The sequence below is a fragment of the Halichoerus grypus genome, chromosome 2 (genome assembly GCF_964656455.1).
Source record: "Halichoerus grypus chromosome 2, mHalGry1.hap1.1, whole genome shotgun sequence".
Taxonomy (NCBI): domain Eukaryota; kingdom Metazoa; phylum Chordata; class Mammalia; order Carnivora; family Phocidae; genus Halichoerus; species Halichoerus grypus.
The window spans coordinates 119,714,471-119,728,818 of record NC_135713.1 but is presented as its reverse complement, the minus strand read 5'-3'; the positions used below and the strand labels follow the sequence as shown (position 1 = coordinate 119,728,818).

Below are 14,348 nucleotides of genomic sequence, written 5' to 3'. Positions count from 1 at the left end.
ATGAGATAATGCCAAGAACTCAGTATGAACCTGGCTCCACGGAACACTCTTAATAAAAATCAGCTGCTGTGATTATTATCGGAGGTTTTTCCTGCCTGGCCAGTGATCGTGCCTGGCGGGGCAGGTGCAGTTCTTGTAGCCACCAGCAGGTGACGCCCTGACCCCAAAAGAGCTCATTCTCGGCTAGACCGCTTTTAGAAGGGCTCCGGAAGGGATTGGGCAGGGCGGCCTGTCGATCTCGGCGAGTTAGACTCCTGCTTTCCCGGCTGCGGCGGGGAGAGGTATCTGCACTCCCCTCAGTTCCAAAGAAGAGGGGGCCTGGGTCTCCATGGGATAGTCAGTGGAGCCTCAGTTTTCCATCCGTATTTTGGAAGAGCGTGGCCTTCGGGGACAGCTGGGTCAAGTTGAGAAAATACTCAGGTTGGACCAGGTAAAGGACTGCCAGAAAGAGCGAGCATCCCAGCACGGAGGCTGGTTAGAGAGCCTGCGGCTGGACTTCGGGGCACGGCTGGGCCTGGTGCTGAGGCAAGGGGATGACCCATACGACCTCGAGTCTCTTCCTTTCTTGATAAGAGATTGGGAGGGGGGCTATCCGCCGCGGAGCGCCCAGGACCCGGCTTGGCCTGGTGACGCGGGACGCTCTGGTAATTCTGGATCCGGCCAGCAGAGGGAAGCAGAGAGCCTCCTGGGCTGCGCACAGCTCGGCTCCCAGCCCCGAGCTCGCCCTCCCGGGAACTTGCCGCTTGAGGCGCCTCCCAGGCCAGGAGTCCGCGGCTCTTAGCTCGCCCTCCTCTCTCGTGCTGGGCTTCCTGGGGGGGGGGGGGGGGGGGGGGGGGAGAGGGGAACGCTGGGTGAGGGGAGGGTCAGCTTCAAGCCGAACTTTGTGCATCCTCTAGCGGAGCTGCATCTTCCCTGGGCCTCAGTAACCAGGATGGGATCTGCTGGCCTAATGCTATAGGTAGTGGCCGGACTTCCTGGGATAGGGTGGTGTTCTCTCCCCAGGGATAAGGATTTGGCCGGCAGATGGGGATCCTCCTTCTAACCCCCATAACCCAGGCCTGGAGGGTCAGATGGACCTCGGGAAGCAGGACAGTGCTCACCCCATAGCACCCTAGCCAGTTCCCGGCATCCTCCTGGACAGGCTCCCAGAGGCCCACAAAGGCCTTCAGACAAAGTTCTGGGCCAGGCTTTGCCTGTGCCCTGGGCCCGCAGCCGACTGGCTCTAGGTACTCCAAGTCCCTGGCACTCCTTATGGGGTTTTGTCCACTAGCCCTGGCCCAGTGCTGTCAGGGCCCTGTTTGCTGGGGGATGGGGGTAGGACAGGCAACTCTCAGAGGTTGAGCAGTCTCCCTTCTCCTTTTCCTCCTGCCCCTGGCCTTGCTGTCCTCCCGGAGACCTTCCCGCATCTCAGGCCTGCTCAGCTGTGTGGCCTTTCCCAACGTGTCCTTCTCTTGGCTGCAAGCCCAAATCTTTACCATCCTTAGGTCCTGCTTATATTCTCCCACTCATTTCTTCATTCATCCATTTGTTCAGCAAGTATGTATTGAGCTCCTACAATGCTCCAGGCCCTTGCTAGACGCTGGGGACCCAGCAGTAAAAAGACCCAGTTCTTGTCCTCTTTGCAGTTCCCAGTCCAGGGAGGTAGTAGGTAAGAGACTAGTAAAACTCATACTTAAAATTTGATCTCCATTTGTGATAACTGGGGTGAAGCAGAGAAGTGGCCTGTTCCCGGCAGCTCTACGTACCTATAGATAGATAGAAGAGGGGCTCTTTCCTCTGGGAAATCATCCAATAGGCTGTGAGCTGTCGAAGGAGGGACTTTGCCTGGGCCCTGCCCACCCCCCGCCCATGGCCTGGCACAGGGATGCAGCGGTTGCTCAGTAAATGTTTGTTGAACAAATGGATGAACCATCATCCTCATGGCCACAGGACGGCCAGTGAGAATAGCTTTTCCTCCCCACACTCCCTCTCAGCTAACAGAGGAGTCATAGGTGATGCGGGGGATTATACAGAGAAGACCCTGAGGTCCCAGGGATTCCATCCTAGGCCTCTGTGGCTTCCTGCCTGCTCCTCGCCACACAGCTTCCCTACCTTGGGCTCTGTCAGAGTCCTATGGCTCATGCATGGCTTTGTCCCTGATCTCTCATCCATCCATTCTTTGGCTTTATCACCCTTTGAGTGCCTACTGTATGCTGGCCCTGGGCTCTGGAGGAAGTGGGGATCCAGAGAAGAGTGGGAAGGGTCCTTGCCCTCATGGACTATCCAGACAGGAATGGCAGAGTGTGATGTGTGCTGTGATCGGGGAAGGTAGTGGTGCTCTGTGTGCTGGGACAGGGTGTGCCCAGTCTGGGGGCGCCCAGTCTGGGGGCACATCCTCAGGGAGGCCTCCTCTGGCCACCTGGCTGAAGGCACTCCCACTCTTCTAACTAGGGGCCGTCACATCCCCGTTTTTGTTTTTAGAGTACACTTTAGTATTTGTAGTTATTTCCTTTCTTTATCTGCTGGTGTGTTCATTATCTGAGCACTTTACCGAGTGCCTGCTATGGGCCAGGCAATGTTCTAGGCCCTGGGTGGACAGAAGTGAAAGAACAAATTTCCAGCTCTCCTGGAGCTTATGGTCTAGTGATGATAGGGGTGGTAGGAAGACAGACAATAACCAGAATAAGCAAGTAGGCATGCAGGATATAAAGATGTCTTCTGGAGGAAAAGCAAGCCGGCCAAGGGGAGACTCGTAGTATTTTAGGCAGAGAGCTGAAGGGGGTGAGGGCTAAGCCATGCAGCCACCTGGGGGAGGACTTTCAGGCAGAGGGCATAGTGAGTGCAAAGGCCCTGAGGTGGGAATGTGCCTGATGTGTTAGAGGATCAGTGAGGAGGTCCCTGTGGCTGGAGAGGAGGGAGGTCAGACGGGTGGCGGGGCCCACATCATGTAGGAACTTACAGCCATTGTAAGGCTTTGCTTTAACTCTCAGTGACATGAGAGCCGTTTGAAGATTTTGAGCAGAGGAGTGACATGATGTGGCTGACATTGAACAGGATCTCTTTGGCTGCCGTGTTGGGAATGTCGGTAGCGGGGCTCGGGGCAAGCAGGGGGACCAGTGAGGGGGCGATGGCGGCTGCAGCCAGGTGGTAGCAGTGGAGCTGATGGGCAGTGGCCAATTGGAGACCTGTTTTGAAAGTAGATCCCATAGGGTGTGTTGAGGGCTTGCATGTGGGGTGTGGGAGGCAAGGACGGTGCCTGAGTTTCAGCCTGAGCTGATGGGAGGAAGGTGGTAGCATCTGCAAAGAGGTCACTTTTGGTTGGGATGAACTGGAGCTGCTCTTTGCATATCCTTGTGGAGACCTTAGGTCAGGTATTGGGTATGACCTGAGAGGGACGAGGTTCGGGCTGGAGAATCACACAGGAAGATCCTTGGGGTTTAGATGGGCTTTGAGGCCAGATGGGATCACCATGGGAGAGGGAGCTGGAAAAGAAGACAGAGGACTGACACCTGGGGCCTTTGGTACTTGTTGGCCAGGGAGTGGAGGAAGAATCAGCAAAGGAGGGTGAAAAGGTACAGCCAGGGATATAGGAGGGCAGTAGGAGTCCTGGAAGTCAGCGGGAGGAACTGTTTCGAGGAGGAAGGCTGATCAAGTGTGGCAGATGCTGCCAATAAGTTAAGATGAGGTGTGAGAATTGACTTTTGGTTTTGACATCACAGTGGTCCCTAAGGACCAGGCCCCAGTAAGTCTATCTAATCCCTTTGTATAAAAAGGAGAAAGAGCCGGCTCCTCTAGGTGGACCCAGTGTACGGGCATGCAGAAGGGAGATACCTTGGTATAAAGGAAAAGGTGTCTCTCCCCAGCCCAATGTCGCCTTGTTCCAGGTACAGCATGGTGAGGGGACAGCAAGCTGGATTTTAGCTCCTTCCCCACCCCTTGTGTACCCCAGGTGCCTTTGTGCAGTGCCCAACCTGTATATCCGTACTCATTAGCTGTGTTGGTGACCTTGATGAGCAGTGTCAGTGGAAGAAGTGTGGGTGAAGGGATGAGAGTCAGATGGGAGTGAGTTCAAGAGAGAATGGGAGAGAAATTGGAGAGCATGGACAACTTCTTCAAGGAGCTTTGCTGTGATGGGGGAAAAGAAATGGCATAATAGCTGGAGGGGGGCTGGAGGGTTGAGAGGAACTAGCGAGAGAAAGTGAGTGAAGAGAAGTCATCCTAGGCAGGGGACCAGCATAAGCAAAGTAAGGTTATTAGAAATGGTCAGGGTGTATGAGGGTGGGTGGGGTCCTAGGGCATCACATTTGAGGTGTGAGGTGTTGGGAGAGGACACTGGACAGGTGGGCTGGGGCCTTTATCTTGGGGGTGAAGGGGCAAGGGCAGGGTTGATGCATGGCTGGGCACATAGTAGGTGCTCACCGAGCACTCCAGGATTGGCTGGGGAATCCCTACACAGCCTCTCATCTCCTGGCCTCAGTCTACCAGCTAGAAGATGGGAGCATTGGGTGTTGCAGATGCTCTCTGGGCCAAGCTTCCTCTGGATCCATATGCTTTCCTCCAGGTGGTGGGTCTCAGGTCCTGGCCTCTTCTCCTCCCGGGATGCCCCACTCTGCTCAGGCTGAGGAAGAGGAGGAGGCCCTGCCTGGGTCGGGGGTGGGGGGCAGGAGGTCAGGTAGAGGTCTTACTGAGGCAGGGGCCGTGCTGGGCTAAGTGGGCTGGGAACTGGGCCCCATGCCCCTGTCCAGCCTCCAGCACCCGCCTTCCTGAAACTCACCTTCAGGTGGTGGGGAAAGGTGGGGGAGGAGGAGTGGGGAGAAGCTGCTGATTTTCTTTTCCCCTGGAGGGATGCTGAGGAATATAGTGCATTTTGGCTGCTGGGTGGGGAGATGCCGACGCTGTACTCTTTCAGGAGGCAAAAGTAGCTACACGGAATAAGAACCATAACTCTGTCTCCTGTGTCCAGTGCACCACAGCTCTCTCTCTCACAGGGGCCTTCCGTGGGCTTGCGACGGCCCTTCGAGCCCTTTGGGCTAGTTGCACTTCGCACAGTGCAGTGAGTTTCAGGGAGGGGATCTCCCGTGGTCGCACAGCCAGGAAGCAGCAGGGTTAGATTAGAGCCCAGGCCTCTGGCCCTGGCCAGCCCATGCCCAGTGCAACAGGCTCCCAGAGCTGCCAGCGATGGGGAGCAGACCCAGGCCAGGGACTAGGTTCTGTGCGCCAGATGAAGCAGGGAGACGGCTGTATCTCCCTCCCTGCCTCTATTCTTTCCTCCTGTGTATAGTTATCGCATTAGGTACTGACCACACGTGGTGAACAAGAAAGACCTTGCCTTCAGGGGGCTCACAGTCCATCTAGGTGGACAGAGAGTGAATGATCCATCCCATGAGTAAGTCACTCATTACGGTTGGAATAACCACAGCCTGTTGAGTGCATCTGGGGGTCAGGTCTTGGGTGGGTGGGCACTGAGCATAAGAGCTCCTTTCATCCCACCCCAGGCCCACAAGAGAGGGGTTATTACCATCCTTACTGGGTAGTTGAGGAAGTGGAGGCTCAGAAAGGTTGTCTGGCTGTGACTTGAGGTCATGGTTCCTGAGCATGGGGAATATGGAAGCAAAGCCTTGTCACCTCTCCTTCGCTCACGGCTCCTGTTGGTTGCCACCCATCCCTGCCTACAGGTAGCAGAGGGCAGAAGGTTAGAGGGCAGGACCGCAGGGAAGCCGTGTTCCCTCTGTGCCCTCCAAGAAGATCCTGGGCACTTGCAGTAGAGTGGACCCCTTGTTTTTGGGCTCTGTGGCAATCTCCTTGGGTTTGATGGGCAGGAAAGCGATGTGGCCCGAGTGCCCTCTCAACTACCCAGCTCTGTCCACAGGGTCAGACCTCCTGGGACCTTAAGCAAGTGGCCAGTGCTTTGGGGCCTCAGCTTTCTCATCTGTAAAATGGGTTGCAGGATTGTTCTGGGGGTTAAATATAACACATGGAAGGCATTTACTGTGTACTCTGGCACATGGTGGATGTACAGGTAATAACAGAAGTGTCTACCATGGTTGATAAAACCCCAGCTTCAGCTGTGGCCCAGCTTGAAGAGGGAGGAGACTAATCACAGCTCACACCCTGAATCTCCCAATTACTCCATCCTGGACAGCTTAGACACCCTGAATAGGTCAGCAAATTCTCTCCCTTCTCTCACCCTCTGCTCTCTAAGAAGAGGGCCCCTAACTCTGTGTGTGTGTGTGTATGTGTGTATAGGTAGAAAGAAGGTCACAGAAAGCTTCTTGGAGGAAGGGGCGTTTAAGCAGGGATTTGAGGACTGAATAGGAGTTCATTGAGCACAGCAGGATCAAGGCCTGACCTGGCAGAGGGTGGAACGCCTGCAAAGATCTGGAGATGGGAAGGAGCCCAGGGCAGTGAACAGACTCTGGGGGCTGGAGTGGAAGGACAGTTGTGGAAAGTGGCCTTCGGTGGTAGGGCTGACTCTACCCTGATCTCCCTCTGTAGTGGAACTAGACCTGCTCCCCCTCCCCTGCTCCCCCCAGCTTCTGGTCTCTGTAGATCCCTACGGGTGGGGGCCCATTATTACCTGTGTGAGAGGTGGAATCTTGCCCTGTATGAGCCTCATGGCTAGGAAGTTTTAGTCCAGATGCATTCTTGTCACCCTTCTTCTTCAGAGCTAGTGTCCTGAGTGGGGAAGGTCTTCGAGGTAGTGACCAGCATGGGGGGAACTGTGGGGCAGGTCCCCTGGGAGATGGTTTTTACAGCCCACAGCATCTGTATCTCTCTGCCTGGGTAGCCTTCCCCTGACCTGGCGCCGGGAGTCTGCATTCTTGACTGGATCCACCTTTCCCCTCTCCCTCCCTCAGTGTATCTCTCCTTTGTCTGATCTTCTATCCTGAGCCCCGCTTCTCACCCCATACCCCAGGTCTGTCTGTGCCTCTCTCTGTCTCTGTAGGTAGGTAGGTATGTAGGGCAGGCTCAGTTTACTGATCTCTGAGATGGGCCACCATGTCCCGCATTCTGGGTGGGGTCTCTCTGGGCTTGTGTGGGGGGGGAGTAGAGTTAGTGGAGGAACAGACCTTTGGAGCAGGGCAAGGACCAGTTCCCTCCTTCACCTGGAGGAGGGCTGAGCTGAGCCTGAGGGCTCAGGGTCTGATGCTGAGGGTCCTGCCCCCCCCCACCCCCAGCGGTGGCTGGGTCTGACCCGGGGTTAGAGGACAGCTGGGGCCGGCTGGAAGGGGGGGGGGTGGTGCGGAACCTCGCAGCGCTCCCCTCCCCCACTTTCTTAAAGGGCCGGGCGCAGGGCTGCGCGGGAAGGGGCTGGCCGCACCCTCCCTGGCCGGCTCAGGGCACACATTGGGGACCTGGGAGCGGAGGCGTGGCGGGCGGGCCAGCCAGAGTGGCCGCTGTCGCCTCCGGCTCCGCTCCCGCTAACCGCCCGCCTGCAGTCCCCCCGCCCTTCCCCGCCCTTCCTGCTCCTCCCTCCCTCCTTCTCTCCTTCCTTCCCTCCCTCCTGCCGTCCGTCCCCCCATCTCTGCTCAGCTTCTCCACAGCCTCGGCTCTGACACCTGAAGGGACTGGAGCGGGCGCGGGGAGTCCCGACAGGCGGCGGCGGAGCGGGACGGTCAGTCCAGCGGAGGCCTCCGCATGGCCCCGCCATGAGAGGCTGGACCCAGCGACTGGGACCAGGAGCGGTGAGTGGGGCCGCGGGGCCACCTCGTCCCCAGGGCCCTCGTTCCCTGGGACCCCGCCTCTCCCGAAGTCGGGATGGGTGCCAGGAGGGGATGCTGGGGGTGGGGGAGGTAAGGCATGCTGGAGGGCGCCGCCCTCCGCCCTCCATGCCCGCTGGGGTCTGCTAACAAAGCTACATTTTGAGATCAATTCCGTGGCGGCTGGAGCATCCGAAGGATACGGTTGTCATGGAGATGGGGCCGTGAGAGGAAGCCCGGGGCTGGCCGGGTCTGGGCCAGGGAGTGGGGGCGCCACCAGAGAACCCCAGGCCAGCCTGCAGGGCCATTCAGGGCCAGCCGGCCGGATTGCCTTCTGGGCTCTGCCTCCGGATCCCCCCCTTTTGTATAATCTGAGGTACATGTGTGCATTGATGGGGTGCCAGTGGCAGCTTGGTGGCAGGGGACCCCGGGTGTTGGGTGGTTGCCGGGGCCTGAGCAGCTTTGAGGATTTATTTCTGTTTCCAGTTTCCTAACTTTGACAGCCTGGCTTGGCGGCCAGGCCTTCCGCGCTCTGGACTCTGCTGCTGGAACAGGGGCTTGCATGGGGGCGTGGCAGGCAGCGGGCAAGGCTGAGAAGGCACATAATGGCCGTGGCAGCCGCAGGGAGGGAGGGGTCCTTAGAGCCCGCTGCTGGGGCTGGGGTGGGGCAGGGAATCCAGATGTGGGGACCACCCTGCCCAGCTGGCCCCCTCCTAAGAGGAGGTATTCTGACTGTTGCTGTCCCTGGAGGATCTGGGGACTCCCTGAATCAGAACAGGGGACATTGTCTCCACACAGGCCCCGGGGGGGGGGGCACTGCCCCAGCCTACCCCTTTGTCTTGGGGCCGTCTTGGGGGGGACCCTGGAAGGAAACTAGGGACAGAAGCACTAGCCACAATGGAAGTGGGTCTGAAATTCCTGGCAGGCTCAGGAGAAGCCAAGCTGAGCTTGATGGGTGGGTGAATGGGGAGCAGGGAGAGGGCTCAGGGTTTGGCCAGGGCAGATGGGCAGCCTGGGTCCAAGAAGAGGCATTTGAACTTTCTTAGGTTCCCTAGCTCCTTCTTCCAGACCCTGGAAGCAAGAGCTACTTAATGGGGGGGTATTCAGGCAGCTTGAGGGAGAGTGGGTACGAGGCATTACGACTACCTCCAAGCCCACCCCCTATCCCGGGGCAAATACAGTCATTCTCCACCCTCTTCCCTGGAAGGTTAGGAGCCCTACCTCCCAGGGAAGCTACAAGTTCTGTGACCTGGGATCTCTGAATCAGTAAAATGGGCCAGCTGGCCTCCCCTACTCACCTCCTATCTCTGGAGGAGAGGCCTGCCCACCCAAGAGCCCCCTTTCCCCAGTGTATAGGGAAATATATTGACAGCACTGAGAGGGAGGGGCTCCGAGGCGGGGACATTACGTTGCCGAGCTTCACTCCCGCTGGCTGAGTACTCTCATACAGCCACCTTTAGAGGGACATACTACCAGTATTCCCATTTTGTGGAGGTGGATACTGAAGCTCAGGATTTGTACCTGGGCAGAACTGTCTGCTGCTTGGACCTGTGTCCCCAATCTCATTCTCTTCTTCCCAGAGATGCAATTTAGAAGGGAGGTGACTATGTGCATTTCCATGTGGAGCATGGGAGTGACCTTGGGGGAAACTGAGGCACTAAGCGAGGGTCTTCTAGAGAAGAAGTCCCATTCAGGACATTTGCCTGCAGGAAAATGACACGGCCGCCCGTGACAGAAGATGTTCTAGACATCCTTTGCCAGATGGTCTTTTCCAGGAAAATCTGTTTTGAGCGGCATCTTATGTCTGGGGCTCCATATTTAGCCTGGCTCCTCACACAGGAGGATACACTTAGACTGTCGCCCCTTGAGGGGTGTTTGGGGGGAGTGGTGAGCCTGGGCCGGTCCTGGCTTCTTGCCACAGCTCAGGCAGAGGTGGGGCAGGGCTGCCTTGCTGGTCTCCCTGGGACCCAGCTGTTTCCTGCAGGGCCCTTGTCCTTCTAAGTGGGTTTGCTCACAGGTAAGTCTTCCTAGGGATCTGATCCTTTTTAGGTGGTGAGCCACTCCAGGGCTGTGCTGGCCCCGACTGACTCTAGCATCCAGCCGTGGCCTGCTGGAGTGCAGGGCTGCCTCTCTGACTCATGCCCAGGCAAGTGGGGCCTTGAGCTCCCCTCTTTGGAGTGTGTCCCTCCACTCCTTTCCTGCCCGCCTGACTTTTTGTCTCGTCACACCTGGCAGTACAATGAACACCCACCTATATACCCTTCACCTGGAGACCTAGATTTGCCAACTGTTGACATTTTACCCACATTTGTGTTTCTCTCCCTGAACCTTTTGGAAGTAAGTTGTAGACATCATAACATTTCACCTCTGAGTAATTCAGCATGAATTTCCTGAGACAGGGACGTTTTTCTACGTAATGACTATATATTGTCATACTCAAGAAGTTTAACAATGACGCAGTTTAACCTAGTATGTAATCCATATTCAAATTTCTCTCGTTGTACCAGTAATATCCTTTATAGCTGTTGTAAAAATAAGTTTTGATCAAGAATCACACATCGCATTTAGTTACTTCTCCTTTAATCTGGAACAATCGCCCTGCCCCCCCCCCTTTTTTAAGTCTTTTATAACATTGTCAATTTTAAAGAGCCCCAGTCACTCTTCCTGTAGAATGTCCCACATTCTGAATTTGTCTTGTTTGCTCATGAGTAGATCCACCTTAAACATTTTTTGGCAGGAATATCCCATAGGTGATGTTTGCCTCCTTCTCAGTGCTTCTCATCGGGAGGCAGATGTCCTCAGCTTGTCCTGTAATAGGTGGTCAGTGAAGTGAGGCCACTTGGCTAAGGAATCCCTTTGTTTCATTCCATTCCTCTCTCCTTCCGCTTCCAGAAGCTTCATCCACTTGGTCATCCACGCACCAGGTCAGCAAAACTGACTGAACCCCTACTTCAGACCACATACTGGAGAAGGGTGATTCAGCAGACCCTGATGAGGTCTTCAGGGAACTCCCAACCTCAGGGGTGGTGTGGGGGTGAGCCACAACTGGGGGCAGGAAGTAGTGAGGGAGAGGGAATGGAGGGGGCCAAGGCAGGAAGGAAGGGGGCGGGGCCTGGAATGTGGGATGATGAGCTGGCCCTTTCTCTGAAGACCCTGGGAGCCACCAAGGGCTTTAGAGAGGAGAGTAATGGGACAGGTGTGTGTGAGGAGGATGGAGGGGGACTGGCAGGGCCAGTGTGGTGGACAGGGACCAGTCCGGCTGCCATGATGTGGCCCAGTATGAGAAGTAGGGCACTGGATTCGGGGCTGCTGCGTATGGCACGCAGAGGGAATGCACGGTGGGAACAGAGTCGGTGGTGTGGTGGCCCTGCTAGGACCCAGATGTGGCAGGTGGGAGGTGGAGAGGAGGATAAGGAGAGATTGAGGAGGCCGAACGGATAGGCACTGGCGTCTGACTAGAGGTGGGGAGAGCTGTCTTGGATGGCCTGGGAAGGGTGATGGAGGATGCAGTTTTGAATGTGTGGGGTCCACGTTACTTTCCAGGTTAGAGGAACGGTGCGTGAGAAGCTCATTTCTCAGATTTTGGTGGCCACCTGTGGCCGCCCTCTCAGAAGCTCATTTCGGGATGAGGGCAGAGGGAAGGCCACTCATGACTCACAGCAGGGGACAGGTGGGGGGCTCTCAGGCCCCAGCAGGGGAAGGAGTTTCAGCGTGGGCCCAGGGGCCACTATAAAACTCAGGATAATCCCTCCTGTGCAGACCCCCAACTCCCTTACCTCATTTGCTTCTTCATACTTTCTTGGTGAAACCCCAGCCCTGGTTAAATCCAACGTCCAGCCCGCCCACATCTGCACCCGTGCAGCTGAGCGGGGCTGAGAAAAACCACTACCCTGACTGGTCTCACTTGAAGTACAAAACTGTGAGCTTCAGGAGAGTCCTTAGTGCTGTCCCACATTCCCACCATGGGTCCTGAGTCCATCTCCTCTCTTCCTACCTGCCGACTATTTCACACTTTGTCTTCTACCCTCCATCCTTGCCCCTCTTTCCCCATCCTCCCTCTCAGCTGGTGATACTGCTTCCTACTTCTTTGAGAAAATAGAAGCAACCAAGACTTTCTCAGACTCGCAGTGCTGCATTCACCCATCTACCGCACCTGCACCCCCGGCTCTGCCTTCCTCCTGTCGCTGGGGGTGAGGCGTTCCTGTCCCTGGTTAAGGCTACCCCTCCCCTTGTGTGCTAGATCCTGTCCCCTGTGCCTGCTCGAGGGCATCGCTGAAGCCAGGGCCCCCTCCTGCATAAGTTCCTCCTGTACTGGATCCTTCCACCAGCAGATACTTGCTCTTGTCTCTCCTGTCTTACAAGATGGCTCTCTTGTGTTCTCCGTCCAGCTGCCACAGCATCTCTGCTCTCCTTCGTAGCAAAGCTCCCCAGAAGGGTTGTCGGGACTCATTATCTCCTGGTCTTCTCCTCCCACTCTCTCTCTCTCTCTCTCTCTCTCTCGACTCCATTCCAACTGGGCTTTCACCTCCTTCCACCAACTGTTCTTTTCAAGGTCACCACTGACCTCCATATTGCTACCCTCAGTGGCCAAGCCTCAGTCCTCATCTGAAGCATCTGACACATTCAGTTTCTCCCAATTCTTGAAATATTCTCTTTCACTTCCAGCACATCCATTCTTGTTTGCCTCTGGCCTCGTGGTTGATCCTACACAGTGTCCTTCTGCTCACCCCCCCCCCACCCCCACCGCCTCTGAACACTGCAGTGTCACAGGACCCAGCCCCTGCATGGCTGGTCTTCCTCATCTACATCCACTCCTGTGCTGATCTCATCAGGTCCTGTGGCTTTAAGTACACCTACCTACGTGCTGCCAGTTCCCACATTTATATCCCCACTTTTGAGCTCTCTTCTGAGCTCCAGTAGTTCTTTTAGCATCTCAGCTGCCATGTCTACTAGACCCTTCAAACTCAACTTGTCCAAAGTGGAGCTCCCGATCTTCCTCCCCAGACCAGCTCCACCCAGTCTTTCCCATCTCAGGAATGGCAGTTCCACCCTGCCCAAATGCTGTTGTCATTCCTGACTCCTCTCTTTCTCTCCTGCCCCATGTACTGTCCATCAAGGGGTGAGGCTGTTTACCAGGCATCACATCTTCTGGCAGTGGGCTATGGCTGAATAGGAGGGACTCTCTCAACGATGGGCATGGGCGGCAATAGTGGAATGGCCCACTACAGCCCATTTCACACCTGCTGGCTTCATGCACATGCTGCTTCCTTCATCCAGCCTCAAGGAGACCACAACCTTTGTCACACCCTGTGCTGAAATCCTAAAGCAGAGACAGGAGCAGGCGGGAGAAGTGGGGGAGAGGGGGTATTCCGCAGGGGTGGGGTCAAGTGGGGCAACAACATCAAGAGGTTGGGGAGGGGTGGGGGAAAAGTCAGAGGGGAAGATGCAGAGAAGTAGAGAGGTTTTGGGGAGTGGTGGACAGACAGAATGTGAGGATCTAGGGAGTAGGGGATAAGTAAAACTTGGGCAGAGAGAAGGGACGATGAAGTTTCTTGGTTCATCTCTCTTGGCTGTTGAGCCAGACTTGGAGACAGCAGCTGCTCAGAGATGGAGGCCCTGAGATCTGCCCTCAGTCAGGCGTATCAGCTGAGGCAGGGCTGACTGGGAGGACTTGTGCTTGCTCAGTCCATTATAGCCCTTGGTGTTGAACTCTCAGTCTGCAGGCTCATGGGTCAAATGGGGCTCAAGAAGCAGAGTGAGTCCCAGGTACCCTATGAAGCTCCAGGAAGACAGAGCAATGCCAGTCACTTAGCCAGAACAGCCAAGTCCCACGCGGTCCCAGATAACGGAGGGCTCACCCTGTATGGAAGTCAGCTGGGGTAGAATCCCCAGCTACAAAGCTAACTTGGGATTTGACAGCAGACGTGAGTTTCATCAGGGTTGAGGGCCCTCCAAACCAGCATGCCGATGTATGCAGATGCTAAGCAAAGGAGGGTGCCAAGTGGCTGGGGGGTGGGGAGAGAAGCACATGGGGAGATGTTAAGGAATGACCTTTGCAGAGTTGGGCCCAGGGGCGCTTGAAAGTCCCAGCAGGCTGAGGGGTACATGCAGATAAGATGCAAATGTGCACCCTGCCCTGGGGACCACTGCCTGCCCAACCATGAGAAAGAGAAGGCCATCCAGATGCCCACAACCCAAGGCAAAGCTGGTTCCCCAAAGGCCAAACTGAGTGGAAGAAAGCAGGGTGATGCTGGGCTCCTTAATAACCCCTGGCTGGCACCACCTGAAGGGCTTGGGGCACCTTTTCAGGGAAGCCTGTGGCCCTGGCCTTGCCCTGTACCTAGGGTTGCTCTTTTGCCTTGAGATGGAAACGAGGAGGGAGCCTGGCCTGGGGTGGGAGTGTTGGACTGTAGGGTCCTCACCTGCCTCAGGAAAGGGTGGGGCACTCTCTCTGGCCCACTTCCTGGGCCCTGAGGGAGCCATTCTCCTGCCTCCATCCTCAGGCTGGGCCCCTGAAGCCCTTGCCTCAGAAGCCACTTGACAGGCTGCCAGGGACCAATGTCTGCAGGGCCCACTGAACGTCTTGTGCTGCTCTCTGTGCATTCCATCCCCAGTGGGGGCAGCCAGCCCTTTCCTCTGCAGGCCCGAGAGAGGGTTCTGGGAAGCAGC

At 56.3% G+C, this 14,348-nt stretch overlaps 1 protein-coding gene across 6 annotated transcripts in view; it reads left to right on the top strand.

The window, feature by feature from the left end:
* Positions 1-249: 249 nt before the first annotated feature.
* Positions 250-14,348, top strand: part of PSD2 (pleckstrin and Sec7 domain containing 2) — a 54,448-nt gene continuing 40,349 nt past the window's right edge. For 2 of the 6 annotated variants that reach the window (XM_078067422.1, XM_078067417.1), the window contains exon 1: positions 7,432-7,664. The gene's annotated coding sequence lies outside the window, so the exon portion shown is untranslated. Of the gene's footprint in view, positions 431-7,429; positions 7,665-14,348 lie in introns of those variants that run through there. The other 4 variants (XM_078067419.1, XM_078067418.1, XM_078067421.1 and 1 more) reach the window with 4 other exon arrangements.